The sequence below is a fragment of the Alosa alosa genome, chromosome 10 (assembly GCF_017589495.1).
Source record: "Alosa alosa isolate M-15738 ecotype Scorff River chromosome 10, AALO_Geno_1.1, whole genome shotgun sequence".
NCBI classification, from domain to species: Eukaryota; Metazoa; Chordata; class Actinopteri; order Clupeiformes; family Clupeidae; genus Alosa; species Alosa alosa.
Window position 1 is genome coordinate 13,241,713 of NC_063198.1, and position 15,410 is coordinate 13,257,122.

Here is a 15,410-nt window from a genome sequence, read left to right on the forward strand (position 1 = left end):
CCTCTGTCTCTCTCTTTCTATCTCACGTGCACACACACATACAGTACACACACACACACACAAACACACCCACAAACACACATAGACACACACAAAAACCCCAGGCAATTTCAGCAAAATGCATTTACTGTATTGTAAACGATGAAAATTTCTCCTGGAGCTATATGAGTTGCCTTGAACAGTGTTTTCCATTTTTTGTTGTTGTAGTGTTTAATGACTGCTCAGTGCAGTGTTTTCATTTTGACTGCTTTGTGAGATGATCTGAAGACAGAGAAAAGGTCAGAGGTTTTGAGAATTAGAGATTTGGGGTTTTGTGTTTACCGGTAGTTTTGAGAGGCTATGTGTGTGTGCATGCATGCATGTGTGTGTGTTTGTGTGTGTGTGTGTGTGTAGAGGGTCAATCAAATTCTATGATCGCCACCGATGTGAATGATAACACAATATTCAATATTACTGATGGCGTCAAGGTGGTGGGGGATTGAGTATTAAAGTATTGAAATCGAGATTCTTCACTTTGTATTATTGAAACAATAATTTTGGTATCATGACAGAGTTGGGGGTGTGTCCCCACAAAAGCTGAGACCAAACCTACTGTACGCCCTGGCAAGTAAGATACTTTTTGGATTGTTAAAATGTAATGTTGCTTACACATTTTTATAGCAATTGGAGCACTTGGCCATAGAACAAAATGGTATATACATGAAAATAATATTGAATACAGTGGCCCCATCTATATTAACACAACAATGGTCACTTTGTTTCAAATCAACAGATTGCATCTGCATTACCATCTCAGATTTTCTGCATAATGAAATTGTAACTTTCAAAATATCAAAATCTCAGCCAAATATTTTGTCAGTTAAAATCATCTGCTTCCATGCAATATCCGCTTCCATGCAAGGCTCAGCATCCAACGTGCAATATTACATTCATCATTATCAAATCATATTGAAACACACTGATTTTCAATGTCAATCCATTGGGGTTGAAATAGGTATACCAAAATGTTGAAACATACAAATTCATGTTCAGCAATACCAGAGATATTTTGTTTGCAATTTGCCCTGTAGCTTGCAGTCTACCATGGTTGACAGATAACCATTTAATACCGATTTCTCTCTCTTAGCACCTCACCACTGCAACACTCTTTTACCACCTCAGCTCATACCCACATTTTTAACATGCGGAGAGTTACTCAAGGTACGGACTGATCTCTGAAATATTAGTGAATAGAAAGGCCCCATGTGTATTATCAGTCATGGTTAACCTTCTAACACTGGTCTGGTCAAAAATTACCGATTTACACATTCCCTGTACCATAAATATGCCATTTTTCATCAGATTGCCTCAAGACCTTGATATCCTTCACAAAAGGCATTTGAACACATGAAATTCATTGTGACTAATTTCTTTGAATTTTGAGTGATTTATTCAACTTGGTCACACTTTTTTTGTTTACAGTCAAAAATGACCGCCATAGGAAATGAATGTGAAAGAGTATAATTTTCATCAAGGAGATGAAAGACATCTCCATACAAAAACAATGTTGATAAAAACAAAACAAAAAACAAAAACAAAAACAAAAACAAGGGATAGCACTAACTGACTAATCGATTACCATCGGAAATGTATCATATACTTTCTAAATTACACAGTTAATGAATAGTCAGCTGATATCAGATGTTTGTCAATGTTTCAGTAGAGAGCAATATATATATATATATATATATATTATTTATTTATTTATTTTATTTATTTATTTTTTTTCACACATTTACCCTAGAGTGGAAAAAAACATATGATGTAAAAGATTGGCATAAAATAGATTGCAAAAGACATGTGAAGATTGTCAGAGATGAAAGGGTAAGAGGTCATAACTAGTTTTAATGGCCATGTCAACTTTAACTTCAACTTTGACTGCATAATGTTTCAGCAAGTAAAGAACCTTTTGTTTTTTAAGTTTTTCATTCATTCATTATGGTCATAATGTTTCAGTAACAATGTACTGAAATTCAAATCAACACATATTGACATTTACTCCAAGCATTGATTAACCCTTAAAAAGTCATGTCTGTTCCTCAAGATTACACATTTTCAGTTTCATTTCATGTACCCCTTTTACAGTATTTAGGTTACAGAGCTTATTAGTTCCACCAGTCAGATACAACAGTCTCTCTTCCAACATGACACTTTGCATATCCCTCAAATTGATGGGATAAGTTTGTTAGGTTTGCGACACAGGACATCCAGGCTGTCAGATATCACCTTTTTAACACATTATATTTATTGTATCATTGTATCTTTGTTGTTTCAAGTGGAAATACTTATCCATGGCCTTACTTATTTTGCTCCTATAAAACAAACACCAAGCTAAGGACAGCTAGTTACAGCTAGTTTAGAAAAAGGCATGTTATTTAACAAAACATAACAAACAAGGCAGCTTACATCATGTAGATCAGTGTTTCTCAAAGTGTGGTCCGGGGACCACTGGTGGTCCGCAAGCTACCCCAAGTGGTCCACGAGCAGACGTGGTAAAATATAATATAGATGAGTTGTTTGCAATATTGAACCAATTTGTATGTAAATTCAAACAGTTCTGCAACGCTGCCTATGTAAGCTACGCCAGTTTAAATCATATCTCTGACACAATAAGCAAGGTGCAAAGACAATAAGCAAGGTTGTTCAGTGAGGTCTATTGTGTAATACACTGTTGAAGTAGGTCTTAAGTAGGTTTTTTTTTTTTAACTAGGTGGTCCATGAGGTTATTTTTGACTCGTTAAGTGGTCCTTGGTATGAACAAGTTTGAGAAACACTGATGTAGATAACACTACTATACGTGGGGAACACTTCTTACTTCAATTTCCCAAACAATTCCCTGTAGTGTTGTCCATGGGTACTTACAGAGCTCACAGGAAGTGAGAATTCATCTCTCTGGTGAGAAACTGGAATGCAGCCACATCTGGCCATATAATGGAGTCAGCTTTTAAAATGTCAGACGGAAATGTATGATCATCTGTCCCTATTTGCACCCAGTCTTTATACACAGACACACTCTTTCCCAAACATGCACACGCATGTACGCACAGATATTACCAATGTACTGCACATACACCCTCTGTCTCTCTCTTTCTATCTCACGTGCACACACACATACAGTACACACACACACACAAACACACCCACAAACACACATAGACACACACAAAAACCCCAGGCAATTTCAGCAAAATGCATTTACTGTATTGTAAACGATGAAAATTTCTCCTGGAGCTATATGAGTTGCCTTGAACAGTGTTTTCCATTTTTTGTTGTTGTAGTGTTTAATGACTGCTCAGTGCAGTGTTTTCATTTTGACTGCTTTGTGAGATGATCTGAAGACAGAGAAAAGGTCAGAGGTTTTGAGAATTAGAGATTTGGGGTTTTGTGTTTACCGGTAGTTTTGAGAGGCTATGTGTGTGTGCATGCATGCGTGTGTGTGTTTGTGTGTGTGTGTGTGTGTAGAGGGTCAATCAAATTCTATGATCGCCACCGATGTGAATGATAACACAATATTCAATATTACTGATGGCGTCAAGGTGGTGGGGGATTGAGTATTAAAGTATTGAAATCGAGATTCTTCACTTTGTATTATTGAAACAATAATTTTGGTATCATGACAGAGTTGGGGGTGTGTCCCCACAAAAGCTGAGACCAAACCTACTGTACGCCCTGGCAAGTAAGATACTTTTTGGATTGTTAAAATGTAATGTTGCTTACACATTTTTATAGCAATTGGAGCACTTGGCCATAGAACAAAATGGTATATACATGAAAATAATATTGAATACAGTGGCCCCATCTATATTAACACAACAATGGTCACTCTGTTTCAAATCAACAGATTGCATCTGCATTACCATCTCAGATTTTCTGCATAATGAAATTGTAACTTTCAAAATATCAAAATCTCAGCCAAATATTTTGTCAGTTAAAATCATCTGCTTCCATGCAATATCCGCTTCCATGCAAGGCTCAGCATCCAACGTGCAATATTACATTCATCATTATCAAATCATATTGAAACACACTGATTTTCAATGTCAATCCATTGGGGTTGAAATAGGTATACCAAAATGTTGAAACATACAAATTCATGTTCAGCAATACCAGAGATATTTTGTTTGCAATTTGCCCTGTAGCTTGCAGTCTACCATGGTTGACAGATAACCATTTAATACCGATTTCTCTCTCTTAGCACCTCACCACTGCAACACTCTTTTACCACCTCAGCTCATACCCACATTTTTAACATGCGGAGAGTTACTCAAGGTACGGACTGATCTCTGAAATATTAGTGAATAGAAAGGCCCCATGTGTATTATCAGTCATGGTTAACCTTCTAACACTGGTCTGGTCAAAAATTACCGATTTACACATTCCCTGTACCATAAATATGCCATTTTTCATCAGATTGCCTCAAGACCTTGATATCCTTCACAAAAGGCATTTGAACACATGAAATTCATTGTGACTAATTTCTTTGAATTTTGAGTGATTTATTCAACTTGGTCACACTTTTTTTGTTTACAGTCAAAAATGACCGCCATAGGAAATGAATGTGAAAGAGTATAATTTTCATCAAGGAGATGAAAGACATCTCCATACACACACTCCTACAACTTTCCTGTGCTTGTGTGCCCATTCTATACAATTGTACTTTCCACAAGAAAGCTTAGAGTAAATTATGGGAGCCCAGTGTTTTCTTGAACTAATGTACTTCTCCCCCAATGTGAACCACAAACCTGCCAAACAAATCAATCTTGTGTAAATTATAGGAGCCCATGTGAGCAAATATATTGCCTATACTTGTAAGTAAACTGGCAAATGTATTGTCTGCATTTGTTAGAAACAGAGTTATACATGTAATTATTATTATGCTGGCATATGTCTTTTCTTTCCACACTTGCAACTGCTTGAACACTTTATGTGTGCCTCCTAATTTATTATTTCATTCATCTTTCTTTTTACTTTTAATCCTGCCTGCCTCCCTTTTTTACCCTACAATGTTCACTGCTTTGAGTACATGATAAAGCGCTCTACAAAGAAAATGCAATCAGAGTGCATGTTTTGTACTGGGGTTTGAGGGCAGGTGGGGCTGCTTTCTCCTGTTGCTACATAATTCCAGAAGTGAAAGGGCTTGCTGTGATGCTGACGGATGTGTGCTCAAAGTAAGAGCTGTATGAGGGACGCTTAGGTCAGGTTGACCCCTGTATGAGGGCCCCCATGGAAAGGTGATGCATTAGTGAGGCACTCTGTGTCTGTGATGAACAGTGGATGGAAGGATGTACGAGGGGCATCTGTGTGTGTGAAGTGCATTACTGTGCTTCATGAAGTTTTACAAAATGCCAGGTTGAGTATGTGCCCTGACTACCATACCAACATCCATTGAGGCAAAAAAATATATGCATAAAAAATATTATTATTACTATTGTTATAGTGTACATTTTTAATTTATGTTAAAATAAGAGCAGTTAAAACTGTATGGTCAAATTTGACCACGAACAGTAAATTAGGGGGGTAGCAACGAAGTGTTTAAAGGTTAATATATGACTACTATTTAATACAATTTTTTCCCCCTCTCACACACCGCCCACCTCACTATGTGCCAGGAACGGCAGTCCCTCCTCAACTCCCTCCACACCAGCCCTCAACATACAGAGAATAGAGGAACTTTGCAAGTCATGTTTCTTTTTAAATTTAATCTCCTTAATACCTATCTGATATATTGTATTGTGTAGGCATTCTTGGCTTTGGATGCTACATACTATAAACATGAACATATCTGTCTGTTTGATTACAGGTGCTGTGAGGAAAAACACGGTGATACGGTCAGCCACGATCACAGAGGTCACCAAGCACGCAATCACGTGGTTCAACCTGGTGGCGGATCAGGCAACGAGGAGACGTGTCCCGCCTCCATTAACACAAACGGAGTAATAGGAGAAATAAGCATTAAACAATCTTTTTATTGAACTTCTTATCGTTCACCAGTTATTCATTTTCTGATGTTTTAGCTGTGCATAGCGCAGCATTTCATTGAAGTTGTAGCCTATTAAATAAAATATTCTATTTGTGTCTATTTACACCCCTGGTACAAATAGCCTTGGCCACACAGCTGAGCTATTCACACCCTGTGACATAACAACAAAAAGATGTTGCTCACGTGCACAAAAACTGGCAGACATTTGTTTTTTCGTCAGCAGAAAGCATACTGTACATTACTGTATACACCAGGGAATGAATAGCATCCACTTCTAACTATACATTGATGCAAACAGCATACCTTATTCAGAGTGTCTATTACACAGCTGAGCTATTCACACCCTGACGTAACAACAAAAACATGTTGCTCGTTTTTTTTTTTTTATATATATTACATTGTGTGATCAATATGCCAGAGTAAATGCACAGGGGTGCAAATAGCATACACTGATATTTGTACCAGACGGGGTATTTATTGAACACATTGCTGTGTGCACCGGGGTACGAATAGCATACACTGCTAATTGTACCAGGGGTACAAATAGCCTTACCCTAATAGAACACATTGTGCACGGGGGTACAAATAGAATTCACTTCTAATTGCACCAGGGTATGAATAGCATACACTGCTAATTGTACCAGGTGTGCAAATAGCCTTACCCTAAAATATTTTATGTCTGCACGGACCTAGGCCTATAAAGCACTAAATTAAGTTATGACCACAAAATGAATGTAGAGTACTGTAGGCAACGTAGGTACTTAACAAAAACAGAATAGCCTAGGCTATAACCTATAACTTTCCATAAATGTAAATGTCAATTTTATATTTCCATCCAGCCTATGTGATTTTTACTTTTAAATTATCAATATTGTTTAGGCCTATAAGTCTTTATATATTAAGTAACTGTATTTTCATCTGATTCTTCAATACTTTAATATCAATATGCAACACTACCAACATTTTTGTTCAGTTTGTTCATTTCAAAGTTTGCATGGGGAATTTAATCTAATTTTTTTGAACAAAAAAAAAAAAATCTTTTTGTGCAATTAATAATTTGGGTTACAATTTTTACCCAATTTATACCCACCATTATGGATTCAGGGATTGTTTAAGTTCTGATTTCAGTGGACAATTCGTTTTAACATTTCAATAGTAGGCTAATCGCCCACACCACCCTAACATATGAAGACGCCTTTTAAAGTTATTGCACACTTGAAATCTTTCCATGATCTGACAAAAAATGGTAATGCACAGTCCTGCTCAGTCATGCATGCCACAAAATTGTCAGCGCCATTATACGGCAGTAGCCTACAGAGGAGAAAAGGCCTGTGAGCTAAAGCAATTGTTTTTCAATCCTTGAACAATCATGCAAGAACCGTATTTGACGAACATGCGCTCCGCTTCCGTTGTTGTTTAAAGATTTAAAGATTGAGGGCATGTATGTAAACAGATAATACCGTTCAAGTTTTTTTTTTTATTTCCTATTTCTTTCAATTCTTTAACTTAAGACATGTAAGTAAGTTTATTCGCTGGGCAACGTACAAACTGACGAGTTACATTAGCCCTAGCACTATGAGCTACGATAAACGTTAGCTAGAATAGCTAGCTTCTAAGTGTGGCAGCTAGTTATTATTTCATGTTCTGATATGACATTCTTAACGTTTTGACTATGTTACAACTGATAAAAGCAAGACAAATAAAGTAACCAAATCGCTTTGCAATATTTTAGTCCAGAAATACTTATGGGTGTTCATTTACCATAATGTTAATTACAGTAGCCTAACGTAACGTTATCTCCCCTTGCTGTTACCACCAGTTTTAATAACTTTACATTTGCGATCATGACCCATTTCATCTAACAACACCACTGGCATCTTCTTTGACTATCAGACCCCAAACAGCAATACACTGAACTACAAAGATGTTATAGTAATGGTGTTCAGTTCATCATAATCTTTATGACATAATGTAATTTGCCGTCCGTCTCCCATCTTTTTGCCGTCCAGCATGGAGCCGTCACGTGACTTAAGTCACGTGTCTGCAAGGGGTGAATAAAGGCTAAAGTTACCTTTTAGTTTTGTTCCAATTTACCGTTGTTTCCAGACCTCTCAAGTCTCACGCATTGAGCGTGAGACACACGCATTTTAATGACTTCACACGCCACACATGGCATTTCTCACTCCGAGAAATTATTAACTTGACCGCACAGAAACTTCTAAGGGCTATATTTTACAAACGTGTCACACAACGTTGCTGTCTGTGCACTCATTCAGCTCAGAGAGCTGCTGTTGAGTTACTAACCTATCGGCCAATCAGAAAATAGGATTTCTCAACCAATCAGGAAATAGTTTTGTTTTGATGTGGGTCCGCAACGTGGAGACTGGTCCGCGGAGTCGTGGAGTGAAATTAGGCCCGGCGCTTCGTCTGATAATTTGTTGCGCAGTTGATCAAGATACCGCGGACCGACAAAGAAGAAAACAAACGTTTCTGCTATCGATGTCATTAAACATGGAGCCATACAATAAAGTGGTGGTATGAGCGGTCATTCAATGCAGGCGCAGGGGCGGACCTGCCATTAGGCATGGTCAGGCAATTGCCTGGGGCCTCGGCCACCAGGGGGCCTCGTCATCCCCATATCGTTTTTTTTTTTTTTTTAAATAAATGATCACCGCATCCAAACAGTATATTCTAATCCATAATAAATATTTGCAGGTCCGCTTCCTGTCACCATAGCAGCAACTAGCTAGTCTGAGGTCTTGGTGAGGTGTGGAGTTGAGCAATTGACAGCAGCCATGAAACGTTTCCAGAGTGGAAGTGATAAATGAAAAAGAAAAAGGGAGGAGGAAGAATTTAGAAAGACATTGCCTAAATTAACCAACTTCTTCCAGTCGAAGAATTCTTCCACGGAAGAAAGTAATTTGGACAGTGATGCAACAACATCTGCTGAGCTGGGTGGTGTAGCTAATGCTAGCTGCAGCAGCTGTGGCACTGATGCACCACCACCAGCAACTTGCACTACATATTCTTCTACTGATGATGATGATTATGATGTTGATCTAAGTGAAACAGTCGTGAGGGACAAGATCACTGTCACTGCCGAAGTCCGCACTGGTGCTGTTGGTGCTGCTACGGACACAGTAGCAGAAGCTTTGGATGCAACGAATCCAGTAACGTGAGTAGCCCTAACACGATACCTAGCACTACAGTTATCAGTGACGACCCTGCATTATGGCAAGACACCGTAAAAGATGCAGAGCGAGTTGAAATCGTTAAAAAAGGGCCCGTGCAAATTAATAACTTTGAATTCTCCAAAAATGCAGATAAACCACCCAGAAGATTCACGGTTGAACATTATTACATGACCATGAAAAATGGAGAAAAAATAAACAGAAAATGGCTAGTTTATTCGGTCAGTGCATACGCTTATTGTTGTGGATGTCGGCTTTTTTGAAGATCGAACACCTCATTTAGTTTGCATGCACACACTCACTCTCACTCTCTCCCTCTCTTCTACACATAGCCTACGGACAGACTCTCATACAGTACATAGCTACAGTACATAGAGTATATTCACACACAGAGACCCCAAACCCCTAGCCTTCACCCTCTCTCTCTCCCTCTCTCTCTCTCTCACACACACACACACAGACAGACACACACACCATTCATAGTAATACTTTCAAAGGTTTTTACTACTGTTTCTTGATTGTCATCTATGGCAAAAAATATTTGTTGTATTTGAGTATGCCTCAGCGTCCCATTATTACAGAATAAAGTGTGTTTTAGTTTTAGGGTTGTGGTGTGTGTGTGGGGGGTGGAGGGGCCTCGGAATCCTTTGCCTTGGGCCTCAAAGTGTCCAGGTCCACCCCTGTGCAGGCGCCTGCGCGAGAGAAACTGAAACTAATCGATAAGGTATCAAAGCTCCGCTTACACCTGTTGAATGCTATTTAATTGTTTAACGACACTTGACAACAACGTTGATTTTTGGAACTTCCATAGAAACAGAGCAGAGACTGTATAATACACTGTATAGCACTGAGTATTGTATAGTCAAATTTAATTATATAACGTGGCCAAAAGCTATTGTAGCCTTCTTTCTATCTGTTAAAGATCAACAGATCAGTGATTTACGCCTATCTGCTTGACAAAAAAGCTGGTATTGTGTTTCCTGAATCCTTCAGGCATTCAAATTAAACTTCATTAAAAAACATGTATTTTTTTTTCCATTTCCTACCAATGTATGATGCTTGCATGAGGGAAACATCCCAAAACAATAGCACCCATATAATTGTTGCTGTTTTGAGAAGTATTTCTTTTCTTATGCAAGCATCATGCAACCATGCAAAAGCAATTAAACTAATTATATCTTATATTAGTAAAGCAGTCCTCTGATGTGCATGTCACAAAACATTTAAGTATAAGTGCATATATAACAATATAGGCATAATCATGATTGTGATAATGATAATGACAATTTGATTTGGAGGGAGTGGGGTTGGGTACGTGTAGATGAGCCCTATGACCCCAAAGTCTGCCATGACTGGGCCTCAGGTCAAAGAAGTTTGAGAAAGGCTGGTCTACATAACCTGCATCAGATTGAGGTTTGCAGTGATGCGCCTGAAGGCATGGGTTGAGGACCCAGTCAGTTACGTCACAATATGCACATTTGTTTAAATTCATACCTACGTAATCACCATGACCAAAATTGTACTTTTTTTTTTTTACTTTGAATCTTGAAAAAAAAAAATATTGACCTACCCACCGACCCATTTTTTTAATTTATTTGGCTGTTACTGCAAACAAGAATATTTTTAAGGATGGCCTCATGACTGAAAATGGCTGACATTGAACCACAGTGCTTTAAATGGGAGCCCCCAGTGTCAGTCATCAAGGCATCAAAATCTGCCACAAACACTTACAACACACAACATCACTCAAAAAACACACACACACACACACACACACACATGGACAGAACCACCACTGTTCAAAAGACCATTTTGGGGCTAAATGTGCTTTTTCTCATTTGGTTGTTTTCTGTTTGTTTAGAGCAAAATGAGCCACTGCTGTTCAAAGGGCCCATTTGGGTGAAATTATTATTATAATTTATGTTATTATTATTTATTATTATTTACTATAAGTTTCTAGAATAAATAAAACAGTGTGTTTGAAATAATGGAATTTGTGCTCTCTCATGAAGCTGGGTCAATGGGTTATGGGGAGCGAGTAGTTCAAGCAGACGTAGGACTTTCATGTACTTCGATCAGGGGGGAGGGGGCGTGGCACTGTGACAATACCACGCCCCCTCCCCCCTGAGAAACAAAGTCTCACTTCAAAACTTGAGAGCCCTGTGTATGGCTTTAAACATCGTGTGCGCTTTAACATCAGCCTATAAGCATTATTCCAGCTGCGCTAGGGTTTTGACAAGCACCACAATTTTGCCTACCTTGTTGTAGCCCATCTGTAATAACTCCAAGCTTTGCTATGTTCCCTCCATCCTTTCGTTGTTTTCAAAAAACGTTTTATATCTATGATGGCCTTGAAGTCTTGAGTTTGTGAATTTGCTTAAATAAGCTTATTATGTGCTGTTAACCAGCAACCATAGACAGTAAAAGAAAGCAGCAAGTAGCCTTGGCTACAATTTCTGTAGTTGCTGCGTCCATTCATTGTTATTCTCTCTCCTGCTCAAACAAAAGTTGTGCGTGCATTAAGTTGATGATAACATGTTTACAAACTCTACTTTACATAAAATATTGTAAATAGCCTATTGTCATGCAGTTAATGGGAAACTGTACAGAGTTGGAAAGTTAGGTCAACTTGGAAACAGTTTCTGTTGCCTGATGGTAAGGTACAGCCGTAGCTTACACCTGCAGGAGCGCTTGCTTGGGCGCCTGTGTTGCGCAATGCACTTTGCTCCTCTCATCTATACGACGCAGTTCCCATTTCTCCAAACCATACATAATTACAAGGACAAATATTGCTACACAAGGGAAATCAGTGTGGTGTCCGATGTGAAAAAATAGGTATAAATCTAGCGTACACATTTCCACGAATCATGGATGTGTTGATGACATAAATTAGGAAATATTAGAGACGTGAGACGTAATGTTGAACTGCATGCCAATGCCATTTAACCCAAATGCCCCAGCAGCAGCACGGGAGAGGAGAGCTTATCTGACAGATCTGCATTGTCTATACTCACTCTATAGTGAGGTAGATTACATTGCAAAAATATCACCATGCATTCATAACCTCGTGATTCAGTGAGAGTGATCCCAAAACATCGGAAAGTGACATTTCTGTATTACATTTTGTCAAGAGGAAAAATCAATAGAAAACTGTTCCCAACTGACTATAGCGCTGTGAACCGTTTCTGGCAATTCCGCCATCATAATAGCAATCCGCTATGGAACAAGCGTGCCTGTTGTTAAAGGGAATGTGAGATGACGCTCTGATTGGTTTATTGCACGTTACGCCCAAACCACACCCATGAGTAATGTAGCTACTACAGACCACCCCATTTTAGATTTGCGTCGGGTGCAACAGTCATGATCCTGCCGGTAAAATAGAAACAGCGCCCAAGATCCGCCCACAAAGCGATTTGCGCAAAGTCGATTGCGCTAAAGTGCAAGATAGAGCCCTGAATGGGAAACGGATTTGGAGCCAAAGGCTAAAATTTAATGCAGCCACAATTTGTAAGGTATCACCAATATCAATTTAATGTTACAGATGTATGGCTACATACCAGTGTTGTAATGTAACGGAGTACAAATACTTTGTTACTGTACTTAAGTAGAAATTTCACGTATCTGTACTTTACTTCGCTATTTAAATTTATGTCAACTTCCACTTTTACTCCACTACATTTCCTAGATAAAATGTATACTTTTACTCCGTTATATTTCCACTAAGCATCTTCGTTACTCGTTACTAAAACATAAAATTAGAAAAATGTGTGCGACTGCAATAGGGGAGGTTTGGCTTAATCACTGCTCCTAGATTGCATTACGCGACGCTCCGCTTTAAAACACACTCTATTTCAGCTCTTGTTTGTTGCTAGAGGAGGACCGCCATGGAAGCACGAGCACCTACTGGAGGACCTCCCGTTATCATAGACGACCACCCCGACGATAGTGGTGAACTCTGTGAACAGGGTAGTGGTGAATATAACGTCATACACCCGTGCAGGCACGTGCAGAGAAGGGGGGCTACAGGGGCTCTAGCACCTGCCCTTTTGCCCCTTTGATGTCCAAGTGCCCTTTTGACAAGACCCGTTTTTTACTTTTCAAAATGTGTAATACTTAGTTACAACCTGAATATTCGCTAAATGAATAATTCGCCAACTTGAATATTCGCTGAAATTAGAAATGTACAAAAATAACAATTTTCTGTGTTAATTGAAATGCCTTGCGGCCACCAATCCGTGACGTCATACATTCAGTGAACTCTCAGGAGGTGCACGCAGGCACAGTGCTGCAGGAGACATTTGGGAGCACGGTAAGGTCACTTGGCAGTTAGCCTGTCTGAACATGCAATAGTATTCAGCTTAGAGATAGAGAATAAAATGTTTAAAGTTGTTTCATGTTTAATGAAGTAGGCTATCAATCCCGTTTTAACCATGTCATGGTCCATCCATTTCAATAACCTGGCAGCTTCGAAAATCTAAGGCTGAACGTTCATAACATATTCTGTTTAGGTTTCTATGTTATAGTAGCTTAGGTTAGTAGACATAGTTAATAAAACAGAGTAGGCAAACATGTTCTAAATCGTCATAAGCCGACGACATAAGCTACTGTAGTTGTTTAACTAACCCAACTCCACACGTCGTTCTCTGTTTACAGTAGGCTACATTACGCGTCATTTCACTCAGTGGCTACACGCACAGCACGTGAATCTGCAAGACACCAGCTTGCTAATGGTGGTAGTTCACTGTGATAAACATTGAAATTATAGCCTGACAAGCCAGGGCACAGACAGATAGGTCTTTTCAGTTTTCATTAGGCTATTGTCTACACAGAGATCATAGGCTATAAGGCTACATCTTATTGATTAAATTCAAAGCTAATTTTAATAGCCTAGAAATCTAGACGCACCCTAGCGGCAGCAAATATGTTATTGCCTAGTCTGGCTTGCCAGGCTATAATTTTAATGTTTATCACAGTGAACTACCACCATTAGCAAACTGAATGTATGACGTCACGGATTGGTGGCCGCAAGGCATTTCAATTAACACAGAAAATTGTTAGGCTATATTTGTAAATTTCTAATTTCAGCGAATATTCAAGTTGGCGAATTATTCATTTAGCGAATATTCAGGTTGGAACTAGGTTTGAAAAGTAAAAAACGGGTCTTGTCAAAAGGGCACTTGGACATCAAAAGGGCAGGTGCTAGAGCCCCTGTAGCCCCCCTTCTCTGCACGTGCCTGCTTGAATCCCCTGCTACTTGAAAACACAGAAGATGGATGTTGCTGTTGGCAAACAGTGTGACACGAGCTTTTTAGCCAACTAGCTCCGCTGGTGGGAAAACGCATAGGACTCATAGCGCTGTCCTATTGCGTGCAGAGGGAATTTGAAAGACAACCGATTATCCCGCCCCTCGGACTGAGCGCTGCGAACGGTGAGTGCCCAGACCCTACATTTTAATGCGAGTCTGGCTCGTCAGGCTACTGTTTCCCACCTTGTCTGAAATGTACGATTCTGAGTGTTATAAACTGCTCTCTATCTCTTACTCGCTGGCTGTAGTGAAAAAAGGGCGACACTGGATTTTTTTTTTATATATAGGATGCACCCCTAGACCATATCATTACAATAAGGTTCTAAAATCACGTGAAACAAACATTTGAATGACATTTCAAAATCCGCGGGCCGCACTGAGTGAGGAGAATGGCCGCATGCTGGCCGCCAGTTGCCCATCCCACTCTAATACCAATGCCTGCCTACTTTGTTGGCATTTTAAATTTGTTTAGCTTTTAACTGACTTATCACAAAAAATTAGATGTCTCCTGTACCGCACAGGGGAAATTCAGTCTGCTTTTCTCTGCCAAAAGTTAAAATTTAAAACAATTGTGTCTCAATGATCTTTGGGGAAAGCCAGAACAGAAGAGAGCTCTGAGGAAAGCATGCTAGCAGTTAGCCTACACTTTCTGCATTAATTTTAAATTCAGATGGGGTTCCGCTTGTTTCTGAACACAATAGTTTGAAGGAATTGCGTTTAACTGTCCAGTGTATGCTATACATATTTCACCCTCGATTTTAAACACTGTAACCATAGCTTAAAGACATTTTCTGCTTTGCACATTGTTTGCAATACAGCAACACACCTATTACACATTTCTTACATTAAACACTTTGATCTCCTGTTGTCATTGAGAAAACTCTTCAAGCACATT

The 15,410-nt window shown here is 39.1% G+C and overlaps 1 long non-coding RNA gene across 2 annotated transcripts; it reads left to right on the top strand.

The window, feature by feature from the left end:
- Positions 1 to 405: 405 nt before the first annotated feature.
- On the top strand, positions 406 to 5,714 carry LOC125302233. Of its 2 annotated transcripts, none has more exons than XR_007194869.1 (3): positions 406 to 607; positions 4,235 to 4,308; positions 5,649 to 5,714. It is a non-coding gene; the product is annotated as an uncharacterized LOC125302233 (long non-coding RNA). The 2 variants fall into 2 exon arrangements; XR_007194870.1 differs by lacking the exon at positions 406 to 607 and adding an exon at positions 2,627 to 3,715.
- The last annotated feature ends 9,696 nt before the right edge of the window (positions 5,715 to 15,410 follow it).